Here is a 16309-nt window from a genome sequence, read left to right on the forward strand (position 1 = left end):
GGTTAATATACTGAAGCCTATAATCTTTAGTGTTGTTTTAAATTTTTTAGCTACATTATACATTTGTCTTATTGTATTCTAAACAATCTTTGATGGCACCTGGGCATTTTTCTATTTTTTATCAATTAATTTAGTAAAACTTCATATGCTCCATAAATCACCGGAAAAACCACAATAAAATCGCTATTCCATTGAAACGAAGACAAAAAAGGTTCCAAACCTTTCTGACCATAATCATAAGTTAGTTCATGATCCAACTATGCATTAAAAAATATTGTAACTTGTTTTATTTTTTCTCAAAATCTATTTATTAATCCCTACAAAATATTTTGTTTTTCGGTAAAAGGTTAATATACTGTAGCCTATAATCTTTAGTGTTATTTTAAAAGTTCTAACCACATTATAAATTTATATTAATAGATTCTAAATTATCTTTCATTGTACATGGGCATCATTCTATTTTTTATCAATTAATTTAGTAAAACTTAATATGATCCCTAAATCAATTCACAAACCACGATAAAATCGCTATTCTAAAGATACGTTGACAACAAAGGTTCCAAACCACTCTGACCATCTTCATATATTAGTTCATTATACAACTATGCATTAAAACAATACTTTCATCGTATTTGAATTTTTCTCAAAATCTATGTGTTAACCCCTACAAAATATTCAGTTTTTCGGTAAACGATTAATATACTGACGCCTATAATCTTTAATGTTGTATTAAAATTTCTAACCACACTCTACATTTGTATTAATGTATTCTAAACAATATTTCATTGTACAAGGGCATTGTTATATTTTTTATCAATTAATTTAGTAAAACTTCTTATGCTCCCTAAATCAAAGGACAAACCACAACAAAATCGCAATTCTAGAGAAATGAAGACAATAAAGGTTTCAAACCTCTCTGACCATAATCACATGTTAGTTCATGATACAACTATGCATTAAAGTAATATTTTCAGGTTTTTTGAATTTTTCGCAAAATCTATGTGTTAACCCCTACAAAATATTCAGTTTTTCGGTTAATGGTTAATATACTGGAGCCTATAATTTTTAGTGTTGTTTTAAAATTTCTAACCACAATATACATTTGTATTAACTTATTGTAAACTATATTTGATGGTACAGGGGCAATGCTCTATTTTTATGAATTAATTTATTAAAACTTCATATCCTCCATAAATCAGTAGACAAACCATAACAAAATCGTTATTCTAGAGAAACCGATACAACAAAGTTTCCAACTTCTCTGGCCATAATCATATGTTAGTTCATGATACAACTATGCATTAAAATAATATTTTCATGTTTTTTGAATTTTTATCAAAATCTATGTGTTAACCCCTACAAAATATTCAGTTTTTCGGTTAATGATTAACATACGGAAGCCTATAATCTTTATTGTTATTTTAAAATTTCTAACCACATAATACATTTGTATTAATGTATTGTAAACTACCTTTGACGGTACATATGCATTGTTCTATTTTTGAATCAATTAATTTATTAAACTTTCACATGCTCCATAAATCAGTAGACAAACCATAACAAAATTGATATTCTAGAGAAACGGAGACAAAAAGGTTCCAAACCTCACTGACCATATTCATATGTTAGTTTATGATACAACTATTCATTACAATAATATTTTCATGTTTTTTTAATTTATTTTCAAAATTTGTGGGTTAACCCCCTAAAAAATATTCAGTTTTTCGGTTAAAGGTTAATATACTGAAGCATATAATCTTTAGTGTTGTTTTAAAATTTCTAACCAAATTAAAAATTTGTATTAGTGTATTGTAAACTATCTTTGATGGTACACGGGCATTGTTCTATTTTTTTATTAATTAATTTATTTAAAATTTGTATGCTCCATAAATCAGTAGACAAACCATAATAAAATCGCTATTCCAGAGAAATGGAGACAAAAAAGGTTCCAAACCTCTCTGATCATAATCATACATTAGTTCATGATACAACAATGCATTAAAATAATATTGTCATGTTTTTTAAACTTTTCTCAAAATCTACGTGCTAACCCTTAAAAAATATTCAGTTTTTCGGTAAACGGTTAATATACTGAACCCTATAATCTTTAGTGTTGTTTTAAAATTTCTAACCACATTCCAAATTTATATTAATGTATTCTAAACTCCCTTACATGGTACATGAGCATCGTTCTATAATTTTTATCAATTAATTGATTAAAACTTCATATGTTCCTTAAATCAAGGAACAAACCACAATAAATCGCAATTCTAGAGAAATAGAGACAACAAAGGTTCCAAACCTCTATGACAATCATCATATGTTAGTTCATGATACAACTATTCATTAAAAAAATATTGTTATATTTTTTGAATATTTCTCAAAATCTATGTGTTAACAACCCCTACAAAATATTAAGTTTTTTGGTAAATGGTTAATATATTGGAGCCTATAATCTTTAGTGTTGTTTTAAAATTTCTAACCACATTATACATTTGCATTATTGTATTCTAAACTATCTTTGAATGTACATGGGCATTTTTCTATTTCTTATCAATTAATTTAGTAAAACTTCATATGCTCCATAAATCAGTGGAAAAACCACAATAAATTCGCTATTCTATAGAAACGAAGACAAAAAAAGTTCCAAACCTCTCTGACCATAATCATATATTAGTTCATGATCCAACTATGCATTAAAAAAATATTGTAACATTTTTTTATTTTTTTTCAAAATCTATGTATTGATCCCTACAAAATATTTTGTTTTTCGGTAAATGGTTAATATACTGAAGCATATAATCTTTAGTGTTATTTTAAAAGTTCTAGCCACATTATAAATTTGTATTAATAGATTCTAAATTATCTTTCATTGTACATGGGCATCATTCTATTTTTTATCAATTAATTTAGTAAAACTTCATATTATCCCTAAATCAGTTGACAAATCACAATAAACTCGCTATTCTAAAGATACGTTGACAACAAAGGTTCCAAACCACTCTGACCATCTACATATATTAGTTCATTATACAACTATGCATTAAAACAATACTTTCATCTTATTTGAATTTTTCTCAAAATCTATGTGTTAACCCGTACAAAATATTCAGTTTTTCGATAAATGATTAATTTACTGAATCCTATAATTTTTAGTGTTGTTTTAAAATTTCTAACCACATTCTACATTTGTAGTAATGTATTCTAAATTATCTTTCATTGTACATGGGCATCGTTATATTTTTTATCAATTAATTTAGTAAAACTTCATATGCTCTCTAAATCAAGGGACAAACCACAATAATATCGTTATTCTAGAGAAAAAGAGACAATAAAGGTTCCAAACATCTCTGACCATCATAATATGTTAGTTCATCATATAATATGCATTAAAAAAATATTTTCATATTTTTTGAATTTTCACAAAATCTATGTGTTAACCCCTATAAAACATTCAGTTTTTTGGTAAATGGTTAATATATTGAAGCCTATAATTTTTAATGTTGTTTTAAAATTTCTAACCACAATATACATTTGTATTAATTTATTGTAAACTATATTTGATGGTACATGGGCATTGTTCTATTTTTTATCAATTAATTTATCAAAACTTCATTAGCTCCCTAAATCAAGGGACAAACCACAATAAAATCGCTATTCTAGAGAAACGGAGATAATAAAGGTTTCAAACCTCTCTGATCATCATCATATGTTAGTTCATGATACAACTATGCATTAAAATAATATTGTCATGTTTTTTTATTTTTTCTCAAAATCTATGTATTAACTCCTACAAAATATTCTGTTTTTTCGGTTAATTGTTAACATATTGAAGCCTATAATCTTTCGTGTTGTTTTAAAATTTTTAACCACACTCTGCATTTGTATTATTCTATTCTAAACTATCTTTCATGGTACCTGGGTATCGTTATATTTTTTATCAATTAATTTAGTAAAACTTCATAAGCTCCCTAAATCAAGGGACAAACCACAATAAAGTCGTTATTCTAGAGAAACAGAGACAATAAAGGTTTCAAACCTCTCTGGCCATTATAATGATGCATTAAAATATTATTTTGATACATTTTGAATTTTTCTCAAAATCTAGGTGTTAACATTCAGTTTTTCGGTAAACGGTTAATATACTGAACCCTATAATCTTTAGTGTTGTTCTAAAATTTCAAACCACATTCCACATTTGTATTAATATATTATAAACTCTCTTACTTGGTACAAAAACATCGTTCTATTATTTTTATCAATTAATTTATTAAAACTTCATCTACTCCCTAAATCAAAGGACAAACCACAATAAAATCGCAATTCTAGAGAAATGGAGACAATAAAGGTTTCAAACCTCTATGACTATCATCATATGTTAGTTAATGATACAATTATGCATTAAAAAATATTGTTATATTTTTTGAATTTTCTCAAAATCTATATGTTAACCCCTACAAAATATTCAGTTTTTCGGTAAATGGTTAATATACCGAAGCCTATAATCTTTAGTGTTGTTTTAAAATTTCTAACCACATTATACATTTAAATTAATGTATTCTAAACTATCTTTGATAGTACACGGGCTTTGTTCTATTTTTTATCAATTAATTTAATAAAACTTCATATGCTCCATAAATCAGTGGATAAACCCCAAAAAAATTGTTATTCTAGAGAAACGGAGACAAAAAAAGTTTCAAACCTCTCAGACCATAATCATATGTTAGTTCATGATACAAATATGCAATAAAACAATATTGTAACATTTTTTGATTTTTTCTCTCAAAATCTATGTATTAACTAACCTCTACAAAATATTCTGTTTTTCGCTAAATGGTTAATATATATAAGCCTATAATCATTAGTGTTATTTTAAAAGTCCTAACCACATTCTAAATTTTATTAATAGATTCTAAATTCTATTTCATGGTACATGGACATCATTCTATTTTTTCTTATCAATGAATTTATTAAAACTTCATATGATCCCAAAATAAGCTGACAAACCACAATAAAATCGCTATTCTAAAGATACGTTGACAACAAAAGTTCTAAACCACTCTGAACATCTTCATATATTAGTTCATGATACAAATATGCATTAAAACAATAATTTCATATTTTTTAATTTTTCTCAAAATCTATGTGTAACCCCTACAAAATATTCAGTTTTTCGGCAAATATACTAAAGTCTATAATATTTAGTGTTGTTTTAAATTTTCTAGCCACATTATACATTTGTATTACTGTATTCTAAACAATCTTTGATGGTACATGGGCATTTTTCCATTTTTTATCAATTAATTTAGTAAAACTTTATATGCTCCCTAAATCAAGGGATAAACTACTATAAAATCGCTATTCTAGATAAACAGAAACAATAAAGGTTCCAAACCTCTCTGACCATCCTCATGTGTTATTTCATGATAAAATATGCATTAAAACAATATTTTCTTATTTTATGAATTTTTTAAAAAATCTATGAGTTAACCCCTATAAAATATTCAGCTTTTCGGTAAATGATTAATATACTGAAGCCAATAATCTTTAGTGTTTTTTTAAAACCTCTAACCACATTCCACATTTGTATTAATCTATTTTAAACTCACTTACATGGTGCATGAGCATCGTTCTATTATTTTTATCAATTAATTTATTAAAACTTCGTATGCTCCCTAAATCAAGGAACAAACCACAACAAAATCGTAATTCTAGAAAAAATGGAGACAACAAAGGTTTCAAACCTCTCTGACCATAATCATATGTTAGTTCATGATACAACTATGCATTAAAATAATATTTTCATGTTTTTTGAATTTTTTTCAAAATCCAGGTGTTAACCCCTACAAAATATTCAGTTTTTGGGTTAATGGTTAATATACTAAAGTCTATAATATTTAGTGTTGTTTTAAATTTTCTAGCCACATTATACATTTGTATTACTGTATTCTAAACAATCTTTGATGGTACATGGGCATTTTTCCATTTTTTATCAATTAATTTAGTAAAACTTCATATGCTCCATAAATCAAGGGATAAACTACTATAAAATCGCTATTCTAGATAAACAGAAACAATAAAGGTTCCAAACCTCTCTGACCATCCTCATGTGTTATTTCATGATAAAATATGCATTAAAACAATATTTTCTTATTTTATGAATTTTTTAAAAAATCTATGAGTTAACCCCTATAAAATATTCAGCTTTTCGGTAAATGATTAATATACTGAAGCCAATAATCTTTAGTGTTTTTTTAAAACCTCTAACCACATTCCACATTTGTATTAATCTATTTTAAACTCACTTACATGGTGCATGAGCATCGTTCTATTATTTTTATCAATTAATTTATTAAAACTTCGTATGCTCCCTAAATCAAGGAACAAACCACAACAAAATCGTAATTCTAGAAAAAATGGAGACAACAAAGGTTTCAAACCTCTCTGACCATAATCATATGTTAGTTCATGATACAACTATGCATTAAAATAATATTTTCATGTTTTTTGAATTTTTTTCAAAATCCAGGTGTTAACCCCTACAAAATATTCAGTTTTTCGGCAAACGATTAATATACTGAAGCCTATAATCTTTAGTGTTATTTTAAAAGTTCTAACCACATTATAAATTTGTATTAATAGATTCTAAATTATCTTTCATTGTACATGGGCATCATTCTATTTTTTATCAATTAATTTATTAAAACTTCATATGATCCCTAAATCAATTGACAAACCACAATAAAATCGCTATTCTATAGAAACGAAGACAAAAAAGGTTCCAAACCTCTCTGACCATAATCATATGTTAGTTCATGATCCAAATATGCATTAAAAAAATATTGTAAATTTTTTTATTTTTTCTCAAAATCTATGTATTAAGCCCTACAAAATATTCTGTTTTTCGGTAAACGGTTAATATACTGAAGCCTATAATCTTTAGTGTTATTTTAAAAGTTCTAACCACATTATAAATTTGTATTAATAGATTCTAAATTATCTTTCATTGTACATGGGCATCATTCTATTTTTTATCAATTAATTTATTAAAACTTCATATGATCCCTAAATCAATTGACAAACCACAATAAAATCGCTATTCTAAAGATACGTTGACAACAAAGGTTCCAAACCACTCTGACCATCTTCATATATTAGTTCATTATACAACTATGCATTAAAACAATACTTTTATCGTATTTGAATTTTTCTCAAAATCTGTGCGTTAACCCCTACAAAATATTCAGTTTTTCGGTAAACGATTAATATACTGAAGCCTATAATCTTTAATGTTGTATTAAAATTTCTAACCACACTCTACATTTGTATTAATGTATTCTAAACTATCTTTCATTGTACATGAGCATTGTTAATATTTTTTATCAATTAATTTAGTAAAACTTCATATGCTCCCTAAATCAAGGGACAAACCACAACAAAATCGCAATTCTAGAGAAATGGAGACAACAAATGTTTCAAACCTCTCTGACCATAATCATGTTAGTTCATGATACAACTATGCATTAAAATAATATTGTCAGGTTTTTTGTATTTTTCTCAAAATCTATGTGTTAACCCTACAAAGTATTCAGTTTTTCGGTTAATGGTTAATATACTGGAGCCTATAATTTTTAGTGTTGTTTTAAAATTTCTAACCACAATATACATTTGTATTAATTTATTGTAAAGTATATTTGATGGTACACGGGTATTGTTCTATTTTTATGAATTAATTTATTAAAACTTCATATGCTCCATAAATGAGTAGACAAACCATAACAAAATCGTTATTCTAGAGAAACAGATACAACAAAGGTTCCAAACCTCTCTGACCATAATCATATGTTAGTTCATGATACAACTATGCATTAAAATAATATTTTCTTGTTTTTTGAATTTTTATCAATATCTATGTGTTAACCCCTACAAAATATTCAGTTTTTCGGTTAATGGTTAACATACTGAAGTCTATAATCTTTATTGTTATTTTAAAATTTCTAACCACATAATAAATTTGTATTAATGTATTGTAAACTATCTTTTATTGTACATAGGCATTGTTCTATTTTTGCATCAATTAATTTATTAAACTTTCACATGCTCCATAAATCAGTAGACAAACCATAAAAAATTGTTATTCTAGATAAACGGAGACAAAAATGTTCCAAACCTCACTGACCATATTCATATGTTACTTTATGATACAACTATTCATTAAAATAATATTTTCATGTTTTTTTAATTTTTTTCAAAATTTATGGGTTAACCACCCCTACAAAATATTCAGTTTTTCGGTTAAAGGTTAATATACTGAATCATATAATCTTTAGTGTTGTTTTAAAATTTCTAACCAAATTATAAATTTGTATTAGTGTATTGTAAACTATCTTTTAAGGTACATGGGCATTGTTCTATTTTTTATCAATTAATTTATTTAAATTTCGTATGCTCCATAAATCAGTAGACAAACCATAATAAAATCGCTATTCCAGAGAAACGGAGACGAAAAAGCTTCCAAACCTCTCTGACCATAATCTTACATTAGTTCATGATACAACTATGCATTAAAATAATATTGTTATGTTTTTTGATTTTTTTCTCAAAATCTATGTGTTAACCCCTACAAATTATTCAGTTTTTCGGTTAATGGTTAATATACTGAAGCCTATAATCTTTAGTGTTGTTTTAAAATTTCTAGCCATATTATACATTTGTATTAATTTATTGTAGACTATCTTTGAAGGTACATGGGCGTTGTTCTATTTTTTATCAATTAATTTATTAAAACTTCATACGTTCCTTAAATCAAGGGACAAACCACAATAAAATCGCAATTCTATAGAAATAGAAACAACAAAGGTTTCAAACCTCTCTGCCCATCATCATATCTTAGTTCATGATACAACTATGCATTAAAAAAATATTGCTATTTTTTTGAATTTTTCTCAAAATCTAAATGTTAACCCCTACTAAATATTTAGTTTTTCGGTCAACGGTTAACATACTGAAGTCTATGATCTTCGGTGTTGTTTTAAAATTTCTAACCACACTCTACATTTGTATTAATGTATTCTAAACTATATTTCATGGTATGTGGACATCGTTATATTTTTTATCAATTAATTTAGTAAAACTTCATATGCTCCCTAAATGATGGGACAAACCACAATAAAATCGTTATATTAGAAAAAAAGATACAACAAATATTTCAAACCTTTTTGGCCATCATAATATGTTATTTCATAATACAAATATGCATTAGAACAATATTTTATATATTTTGAATTTTTTTCAAAATCTATGTGTTAATATTCAGTTTTTCGGTAAACGGCTATATACTGAACCCTATAATCTTTAGTGTTGTTTTAAAATTTCTAACTATATTCCACATTTTTATTAATATATTATAAACTCCATTACATGATACATGAGCATCGTTCTAATATTTTTATCAAAACTTCATCTGCTCCCTAAATCAAAGGACAAACCACAATAAAATCAAAATTCTAAAGAAATGGAGACAACAAAGGTTCCAAACCTCTTTGACCATCATCATATGTTCATTCATGATACAACTATGCATTAAGAAAATATTGTTATATTTTTTGAATTTTTCAAAATCTATATGTTAACCCCTACAAAATATTCAATTTTTCGGTAATTGTTAATATACTGAAGCCTATATATAATCTTTAATGTTTTTTTAAAATTTCTAACCACATTATACATTTGCATTAATGTATTCTAAACTATCTTTGATAGTACATGGGCATTGTTCTATTTTTTATCAATTAATTTAATAAAACTTCATATGCTCCATAAATCAGTGGATAAACCACAATAAAATCGTTATTTTAGAGAAACAGAGACAAAAAAGGTTTCAAACCTCTCTGGCCATAATAAAATGTTAGTTCATACAACTATACTTTAAAACAATAATGTAACATTTTTTATTTCTTCTCAAAATCTATGTATTAACTAACCCCTATAAAATGTTAAGTTTTTCACTAAACGGTGAATATATTTAAGCTTATAATCTTTAGCGTTATTTTAAAAGTTCTAACCACATTCTAAATTTTTATTAATATATTATAAATTCTATTTCATGGTACATGGACATCATTCTATTTTTTTATTAATGAATTTAGTAAAACTTTATATGATCCCAAAATCAGCTGACAAACCACAATAAAATCGCTATTCTAAAGATACGTTGACAACAAATGTTCCACACCACTATGAACATCTTCATATATTAGTTCATGATACAACTATGCATTAAAACAATACTTTCATATTTTTTAAAAAAATCTCAAAATCTATGTGTAACCCCTACAAAATATTCAGTTTTTCGGCAAACGATTAATATACTGAGCTTATAATCTTTAGTGTTGTTTTAAAATTTCTAAGCACACTCTACATTTGTATTAATGTATTTTAAACTATCTTTCATGGTACGTAGGCATCGTTATATTTTTTAATCAATTAATTTAGTAAAACTTCATATGGTCCCTAAATCAAGGGATAAACCACAATAAAATCGCTATTCTAGATAAACAGAGACAATAAAGGTTCCAAAACTCTATGATCATCATGTGTTATTTCATGATAAAATATGTATTAAAACAATATTTTCATATTTTATGAATTTTTCTCAAAATCTATGTGTTAACCCCTATAAAACATTCAGTTTTTTCGGTAAACGGTTAATATACCGAAACCTATAATCTTTAATGTTGTTTTAAAATTTCTAACCACATTCCACATTTGTATTAATGTATTCTAAACTCACTTACATGGTACATGAGCATCGTTCTATTATTTTTATCAATTAATTTATTAAAACTTCGTATGCTCCCTAAATCAAGGAACAAACCACAAAAAAAAATCGCAATTCTAGAGAAATGGAAAAAACAAAGGTTCCAAACCTCTCTGACCATCGTCATAATATGTTAGTTCATGATACAACTATGCATTAAAAAATATTGTTATATTTTTTGAATTTTTCTCAAAATATATGTGTTAACCCCCCTACAAAATATTCAGTTTTTCGGTAAAAGGTTAATATACTGAAGCCTATCATCTTTAGTGTTGTTTTAAAATTCGTAACTACATTATACATTTGCATTAATGTATTCTAAGCTATCTTTGATGGTACATGAGCATTGTTCTATTTTTTTATCAATTAATTTAGTAAAACTTCATATGCTCAATAAATCAGTGGAAAAACAACAATAAAATCGTTATTCTAAAGAAACATAGAAATTTTTTTCCAAACCTCTCTGACCATAATCATATGTTAGTAAATGATAAAACTATGCATTAAGACAATATTGTAACATTTTTTTATTTTTTCTTGAAATCTATGTTTTAACCCCAATAAAATATTCAGTTTTTCGGTAAATGGTTAATATACTGAATCCTATAATCTTTAGTGTTATTTTAAAAGTTCTAACCACATTCTTAATTTTTATTAATAGATTATAAATTCTCTTTCATGGTACATGGACATCATTTTATTTTTTTATCAATTAATTTAGTAAAACTTCATATGATCCCTAAATGAGCTGATAAACCACAATAAAATCGCTATTCTAAAGATACGTTGACAACAAAGGTTCCAAACCACTCTGAACATCTTCATATATTAGTTCATGATACAACTATGCATTAAAATAATACTTTCATATTTTTGAATTTTTCTCAAAATCCATGTGTAACCCCCTACAAAATATTCAGTTTTTCGGTAAAGGATTAATATACTGAAGCCTATAATCTTTAGTGTTGTTTTAAAATTTCTAACCACACTCTATATTTGTATTAATGTATTCTAAACTATCTTACATGGTACGTAGGCATCGTTATATTTTTTATCAAATAATTTAATAAAACTTCGTATGCTCCCTAAATCAAGGGACAAACCACAATAAAATCGCTATTCTAGAGAAACAGAGACAAGAAAGGTTTCAAACCTCTCTGACCTTCATCATATGTTAATTCATGATAAAGTATGCATTAAAACAATATTGTCATATTTTTTGAATTTTCTCAAAATCTATGTGTTAATAACCCCCTATAAAATATTCACTTTTTCGGTAAATGGTTAATATATTGAAGCCTATAATCTTGAGTGTTTTTTAAAAAATTGTAACCACATTATACATTTGTATTAATGTATTGTAAACTATATTTGAAGGTACATGGGCATTGTTCTATTTTCTATCAATTAATTTATTAAAACTTCATATGCTACATAAATCAATAGACAAACCATAATAAAATCGCTATTCTAGAGAAACGGAGACAACTAAGATTCCAAACCTCTCTGATCATCATAATATGTTATTTCATGATAAAAAAAATATGCATTAAAACAATATTATCATTTTTTGAATTTTTCTCAAAATCTCACTGCAAAATATTCAGTTTTTCGGTTAATGGTAAAATACTGAAGCCTATAATCTTTAGTGTTGTTTTAAAATTTCTAATCACACTCTACATTTGTATTAATGTATTGTAAACTATCTTTCATGGTACATTGACATTGTTCTATTTTTTTTTATCAATTAATTTATTAAAACTTCGTATGCTCCTTAAATCAGTAAACAAACCTTAATAAAATCGCTATTCTAGAGAAACAGAGACAAAAAAACGTTCCAAACCTCTCTGACCATAATCATATGCTAGTTCATGATACAACTATGCATTAAAATTATATTCTCATGTTTTTTGAATTTTTTTCAAATTCTAACCTCTACAAAATATTCATTTTTTCGTTTAAATGTTAATAAACTGAAGCTTATAATCTGTAATGTTGTTTAAAATTTCTAACCACATTATACATTTGTATTAATGTATTGTAAACTATCTTTGATAGTACATGGTCATTCTTCTATTTTTTAACAATTAATTTATTAAAACTTTATATGCTCCATAAATCAGTAGACAAACCATAATAAAATCGCTATTCTATAGAAATGGAGACAAAAAAGGTTTCACACCTCTCCGACCATAATCATATGTTAGTTTATGATCCAACTATACATTAAAATAATATTTTTCATGTTTTTTTATTTTTTCTTAAAATCTATATGTTAACCGTACAAAATATTCAGTTTTTCGGTTAATGGTTAACATACTAAAGCCTATAATCTTTAGAGTTGTTTTTAAATTTCTAACAACACTATACATTTGTATTAATGTATTCTAAACCATCTTTCATGGTACGTGGGCATCGTTATATTTTTTATCAATTAATTTAGTAAAACTTCATATGCTTCTTATATCAAGGGACTAATCACAATAAAATCGCTATTCTAGAGAAACAGAGACAATAAAGGTTCCAAACCTCTCTGACCATCATCATATGTTAGTTCATGATACAAATATTCATTAAAACAATAATGTCATATTTTTTGAATTTTTCTCAACATCTGTGTATTAACCTCTACAAAATATTCAGTTTTTCGGTTAATGGTTAACATATTGAAACCTATAATCTTTAGTGTTGTTTTCAAATTTCTAACCACACTCTACATTTGTATTAATGTATTCTAAGTTATCTTTCATGGTACGTAGGCATCGTTATATTTTTTTATCAATTAATTTAGTAAAACTTCATATGCTCCTTAAATCAAGAGACAAACCACAATAAAATCGCTATTCTAGCCCACTTCCTAGTGACAATAAAGAGAAATTCTAATATATAACAATATTGTTTTAATGCATCACGACACAAGCTCCGCTATCATGCATATTTGTATCATGGCAAACTTATTTATATCATGAATTTTTTTATCAATTAATTTAGTAAAATTTTGCATGGTTCCTTAAATCATGACACAAGCCCCAATACGAAGAAGGGAAGCCCCAATATGAACAAGGGAAGTTCTTACATTGCTATCGACTCACGAGTCATAGATAATGCAAATAATCAATAATATTACATTGATATAGTATATATAACGTATATGTGTGTCTGTCAACGAACACTTTATATATTTATATATTATGGTTTATATATTATGGTCTGACTCGTTCGATTTAATCATAATATGTAATTTTATAGTCTTCATAAAGATATATAGCCTGTTTTTCTTTTTAAACTAAGATATAGCCTGTTTTCTTGTAATTTCAAGAATGGTCGTTATGCCACGACCAAATTTAAATTCGTGTAATACATAGAGTTAGAAAAATAGTTGGATACTTTGGCTATTCTTATAATCTTATTCATACATTCGAAAACTGGGACATCTTAAATGCATACTTAAATTTGTGAACACAAATATTGATCTATAAGTTCTTAGTCTATAAACGTAGTAAATTAAATAAGAAGGCACTTGCAAAACTAATCCAGAAATAAATATAATAGTATACAAAATTTATAAATTAAAGTTTATTTATATTAATATTAAGTTATTATCACTTGATATGTGTTCTATGTTCTATATTATGTATATAATACATGCTGTATATATATTGAAATAGGAATTAATATAATTTTAATACCTTAAATTTTTAAAATATCTGGATTTCCAATGTAGTTTTTTGACAATTTTATATTTAATATTTTAGTTTAAATAAAAGATGTTTCAAAGTGGATCATATATATATATATATATTATGAATATAATATAATATATCATATTTCTGACATTTTCTAGCTTTTATGTATCACCATGAGTGATTATTTCATGACATTTCTTCAGAAACAAGAAAGAAAGAAATGCATATATATTATGACATCTTCCAGAATTTTATTTTAAGTACATCCACACTTCACCTAACGTGAGTGTTTTCTTTATTTGATTTCTTTTTTGATTTTATTCCCTTCCATCAATTCTTAAATCTTATAGGTTTGATCCTATAGAATCTGACACATGTTCTCATTGAGCGAATGGTACTAAATTTTAACTCTTTTCCAGCATATAAATATTGTATAGGTAAGATTGCTCCGAAGGAAATCCAGATCAATCAAATATTTAAGTTTGTACATTTCTGTTAGAGGGGCATATGCTGTACCAAAGTATGAATCTTATGACCGATTGAATTAATTAATTTGTAAATGACAAATGCAATCTGAGTAAAAATTAATTGTCAATTCCTTTTTGAACTAAACTCAATTATGGAACACACTATCGCTTTAAATCATGCTCTCACATTTCGTGGAGTACTTTAAGAACTATGTAAGGAATCATTATTTAATTTAAACTATAAATTTTTAATATGCTAGTGAGTTATGATGACATTTTCAACTAGTGTTACCGTTGATCTCGCCTACTTTGTTTATCATATGCACAATATTTTATTATGGTATATTCTTAAGTTTCAACTTTTTTTTGAACATTAAGTTTCAAATTTCAATACCAATTGATTTGGCTGTCAACAGATAAAACAGTACCAGTAGATTTACAGTGGTTATAAAATGTATCCGACTTAAAATTAAAGGGGCATCTGTAGTAACAAAGTACAACTACCACCAGTCTTCAAGTTCCAATGCCATTTTTTCAGCTCGACCTTTGCAATTGCTAACTAAAATAATTATCTTCGGAGATCTATAAAAGAGGATAAAATTAAAAACTTTATAGACCGCGAAAGATCATGTGGGATTTCATTTTTAAACATCAAAAGGGACATACCTCTTATCTTCTTTTCTTGGTCTGATCAATGATCTAAATAAGGTTTATTATCAATCACACTATCACTCTGAGCTAGTATCCTCTCACGTGAATTTGATAGCATTTCCAGAAAATATATTGTTTATAACTACCAGGTATTTAACATTTCTCTAAACATGCCGTTTTGGCTAAAGTTATCATGAAAATATCGAAATTTACGGTAACAATACAAAGGTATACACTACAAGAAAACAGCGGCATACCGAGGGAAAAAATAGTCGGTATGTCGTCGGAATAACGTTATTCCGACGACATACCGATGAAACAAGTCCTCGCAAATAACTCTTCGGAAATTTATTTTTCTTCGGAAATCCCTCGGAAATTTCCGACGGAATTCCGAGGAAACTCCGAGGACCACCAGTTCGTCGGAAAGGTCCTCGGAATATACCGAGGGAGAACTTCTTCGGGATATTTCGATGGACTTTCCGATGGTCCAATCCTCAGAAGTTCCGACGAAATGTTCTTCGGAATTTTCATCGGGAATTTCCAAGGAACGGAGTCCTCGGAAAATTCCGAGGAATGAGTCCCTCGGTATATTCCGAGGAAGGAGTCCCTCGGTATATTCCGAGGAAATGTTCGTCGGAAATTTCCGAGGGTTCATTTCCTCGGAATTTCAAAAAAAAATTAACTTT

This window comes from Brassica oleracea, chromosome C1 (assembly GCF_000695525.1).
Source record: "Brassica oleracea var. oleracea cultivar TO1000 chromosome C1, BOL, whole genome shotgun sequence".
In the NCBI taxonomy this organism is placed as follows: domain Eukaryota; kingdom Viridiplantae; phylum Streptophyta; class Magnoliopsida; order Brassicales; family Brassicaceae; genus Brassica; species Brassica oleracea.